We start from the raw sequence: 4,372 nt of genomic DNA, 5'->3' as shown, positions 1-4,372 counted from the left end.
GCCGCTGCTTGGCCAGGGCCCCCAGCAGGGGCGGACAGGCTGACTGGAGAGGGGTGGGCCCCGCCCTGGGGGCCCGGCTGGCGTTCCAGAACATCCAGAAGGAGAATAAGGCCGTGTTCTTGAGAAACGAGCCCAGGACAGCAGGGGCTTGAGGGACAACCTCTAACAGCAGTCTATTTCCCGCGGGCGCCACGCTGGGAAACGGGGCTCCTGGGGACAGAGCTGTAAAACCTCCCGTGAAGGTTCAGGGCTGGGCCCAAACAGCTGCCAGGTGACCCGCCGGGAAACTGGGAGACCAGGGGCCACCAAGCCCTGACCATGAGGCTCTGCAGCCCCAGCTGGGGCCGGGGGCTGGGTTCTGTCTGGACGGACCCAGGGGCCACCCGCCTGTCTGGGAAACAACAGATGCAGACCCACACGGGTGCTGAACCAAGTCGATGAGACGGCACTAGAAGGGACCGGCCCAGGCCCAGCAGGCGTTAATGACGAGAGCTGCGGCTACCCGTGGCCACTTGGGACAGTGAGCAGCCCCACACACGGCATCCACCTGCCACCACGCAGACACGCGTCCACGCAAGGCCTCCACCCGGAGGTATCTGGGCAGCGGGATGCGTGAAAGGCACGAAGTGAGAACAGCCCAGTTCTCTGCTGGCGAGCGAACACGATGTATCCACCGCGCATGCCCACGGCCCACGCCCCTCGGCCGCGAGCAGGAGCGAGGCGCCCGCACCGCTGCCCCGAGGACGGACCCCTGAATACACGACGCTGCAGGAGGGAACCGGACACGGGAGGCCACGCGGGGTGGGAGTCTGCGTGCGTGACCGTCCGGAACAGGCTCGTCCACGGACGGGAGGGGCTCGTGGGGGGGTGACTGCTGATGGGGACGGGGCTTCTCTTGGGAAGATGAACATCTGAAAGCTGGCCGTGGTGACAGCTGTGTGACTCTCCTGTAGCCCCATCTGCCCGCGTGCACACCGAACCGGGCGAGCTGTGCAGCCTGGGGCTCGCATCGCCCTTGAGCTGTCAGAAGCAGCACCTGCGTGGTGCCCAAGCGCTTGGTGCCTTTTGTCCCTGTGGCCGACTGGACGCGAGGTCGCCCTGCGAACAGCTGTCAGTCTGAAATCGGTGAGCTCTTGATTTTGTTCATCTCCTTGAAGAGGCTCTCAGATAAGCCCCTGATTCAGTGAAGGGCAGTGTGGGACCAGAGGGAACCCCTCCTACAACGCCAGGACCCAAACGCACGGCCAGCTGCACTGGCTCTGGAGGCCCCTCCGGACCTCCGTGCAGGCGCGTGTCCGCACCAGGCACCCAGCGGCCAGAGCCCCTGGCGGCCTTGGGTCCCGAGGCTACTGGGGACTCTCTGGGGGTATGAGGCTGTGCTGGTTGATGTGCCCAGGACAGTGGGAAGGAGGCTGGGTCAAATACAGCTACACGGAGGAGGGAGCAGACCCCACGAGATGGTCGCCAGCACTTCTAGGCCTCAGGTCACCCGCACACACTGTGGGGGACCGGGAAATAGACACGGGGCAGAGAGAAGAGGTGGCACAGGGCAGCGCTGACTAGAGGTCTGGGGTTCTCCTGGAGTCAGAATGTTCTAAAACCGACTATGGAGGTGGCTGTACCTACGTGTGAAGACTCTACAAACTACTCAGTTGTGCATTTTACAGGGGCGAGCCCTGCGGTGTGGGTCCTAGCCTCAAAACAGCGGTTTAAAAAAAGAGAAAAGTAGGACACAAAGTGCATTAGCAGTTCCCGCGGTGGGGGGGCGGGGAACGCTAACAGGCACAGTCCTCCTTTTGGGTGATGGGATGTTCTGGAACTAGGTAGTGGTGACGGCTGCAAACCACCGGACGGCACACTGTTAAAGGACGGATTGGAGAGAACGTGGCTTGTATCCCAACTTTTAACAAAGGTTCTGGAAACCTATGTTAACAGGGAAAGATATCCCTGATGTTTTATTGAAAAAAAACCTAACAGTCCCGGGTTTCATAAAACCTCACACACAGAAATAAAAGCACACGGACCAGGGGCTAGACGTGTGGGGACGGAGGGCTGCGGGCTGGCCCCTGTCAAGTGGCTGTGGGGACACGAGCCAGCGCCCAGCCCGGAGCCTCGGGCCAGAGATGGACGCGAGACCCAAAGGCAGCCTCGCTTCTTGTTGGTACAAAGGGCTGCTGGGAGGGTCACCAGGACCAGAGGGCCGGCCCCGACGAGAGGGTGGCCTGTCACACGTGACTCCCTGAGAGCAGAACGCCCGGGTTACAGTGGTTACAGCCCCGGCCGGCTGCCTGAGGAAGGGGACGATGTGCTAGGCGCTTTCTGCTCCTGCCGAGCAGCGGATCTTCCGGAGGGTTCCTCTGCTCTACGCTCCTCCACGGACCGAGCCCCAGGCGCAGGGCACTAACGTCGCGAAACCCTCCGCTTCCTGCCTGGGCAGAAAACATCGCCCGTGAGCTATGTGGCTGCGGCCTGATGTGCCAGCCGCCCACCTCCCAGCCTCAGCAGAGCCGGGTCTTCAGGTTGGAAGGACGGGAAGTTTGCGAGGTCACCCCACTTCTCCTGGAGGACACCCGTGCAAAGCACACACTTGCTTCCCCCACTCTCTGGACAGGAGCGAGGCCCACTCAGTCCCAGCGACAAGGCTCGGACCCCAAGCCAGGCCTGTCTGGCCCCAAGCCCTTGGGTTCTGCCTTCTCTCTGTGTTAAGAGCACGAGGGAAGTCCAGCCATGCGCTTGCCCGCCCTCCCAGGAGCTCCAGTAGGTGCAGAGGCCACAGACCCACGGTCCCCGGGTTCCATATCACACCCCCCACAAACCTCCTCCCACTGGGAGAGAAGGGGACACCCCCGCCTGGCCCATCATCCAGTCCAATGACTTGGAGCCTATCCCTTCCTCCTCCCCTCAGGCCCACCTCTGGGTGCAGCCATGGGAAGTCTGAAATCCTATCTGTTCGGCCCGTCTGGGGCCTTCCCCAATGCCAGAACCCCAAGCTCAGGTCTGGGGCCTCAAAGTAAGGCCCCACTTGGTGGAGGCACAAAGAGGAGGCACAAAGAGGCCCACACCCGGGCAGGGGTAAGAGGAGCGATGTTCTCGCGGTGTCCCCGCCACGCCGCCCTCAGCTCAGCCTCTGCACAGGCCACCCTCTGCCTGGCCGGCTCCTCCCAGCTCCACTGCCAGGGCTCGGCTCTCCCTGGCCGCCCCAGCCTCAAGCCAGCACCCCGTCGCTGGTCCACACAAGACGGCCCAGCGCCGGTGACCACCTGTAACCATGGAGTAACAGGGTGGCAGCTGGGGCTGTCACCCAGGAGAGGAGGGTTTCACTCCCGCAGAATGAAGGGCCAGGACCCAGCAGGTGCTGCAGACGCGTCTGTCAAATTAACAAAGGACTAGAGCTAGAGACCTGCTTGGGCCTTTACGCCTAAAAGGGGTAACAGACAGACAAGCAGGCTTGGGATTACCCCAAGCGGGTGGTTCCTGGTCTCAGACCTCCTCGCCAACCTGCCAGGACTCAGGCTTTCCTAACAGCCAGCAAGGGAGTGACAGCACAGACAGCAGCAGTGGGCAGTGCACGTGTCCCTAAGAGACACGGCTTGCGGTTCAATGCCGGAAGTTACAGGGTCCCTGCTCTTTCTGGAATCCACAATCTGAGTGGACAGCTGTCATCCCTTCCCTGCTCACCTCCCTCACTCCTGCTCAAACGGGGCTAGGAAAGGCCCACGAGGGACTCAGTGCTGGGTGGACACAACGGCACTCCCGCCCCCCTTGGCCTCATGCAGGCAGACTCTGGGCCCTTGACCACTGGCACGACCCCCAGCACCCGCCGGCCTTCAATACGTGGTGGGTGTCCCTCTTGTTAGGGACCTGAACATGCCACCCTAGGATGCTGAAACAAGGGGGAGAGAGCCATCAAAGCTGGCTCAGAAACAAAAGCATCTCCCACCACTCAGAGACAAAAACGGAGCGAGAAGGAAAGCAGCAGGTGGCCAACTGTCTGGGGCTGGGCTGCCAGCCGCCCACTAATTCTTTATTCCGCCGAGAACCTTCCCTGCCGTCTCTCCCCGGCCAACGGCAGCCCCTCCTTCCAATCTGGGGGAGGGGAGCTCACGAAGTCTCGCGCCTCCTGTCTTTGAGACTGGAGGCGCCACGACTCGCGGGAGCGACGGTCTCTAGGAGGGTGCCCGTAGATGGCGGAGGGGCGGCCCTTCCAAACACGCAGCCCCGGGGCCCCCGCCATCCTGGGAAGGGCCCCGGTCCCCCAGAGCGCCCCCGCCTCGGGCTGCGCGAGCCCCGCCGACCCAAGGGAGAGCCCAGCCCCCACCCCTGCCTCCCAGCGGCGTCTGGCCCGCGCCGGGCGCCCCTCGCCCCGCCAGCG

The 4,372-nt window shown here is 63.1% G+C and overlaps 1 long non-coding RNA gene across 1 annotated transcript; it reads right to left on the bottom strand.

Annotated features, from left to right (window-relative positions):
• Positions 1-1,928: 1,928 nt before the first annotated feature.
• LOC115273034 lies at positions 1,929-4,349 on the bottom strand. The gene is made up of 2 exons (XR_003900621.1): positions 3,679-4,349; positions 1,929-2,425 (listed from the first exon to the last, which is right to left on the bottom strand). It is a non-coding gene; the product is annotated as an uncharacterized LOC115273034 (long non-coding RNA).
• Positions 4,350-4,372: the final 23 nt, after the last annotated feature.

Source organism: Suricata suricatta, chromosome 12, assembly GCF_006229205.1.
Source record: "Suricata suricatta isolate VVHF042 chromosome 12, meerkat_22Aug2017_6uvM2_HiC, whole genome shotgun sequence".
Classification (NCBI taxonomy): domain Eukaryota; kingdom Metazoa; phylum Chordata; class Mammalia; order Carnivora; family Herpestidae; genus Suricata; species Suricata suricatta.
The sequence above is the reverse complement of the archived record's forward strand: the minus strand, read 5'-3'. Positions and strand labels throughout refer to the sequence as shown.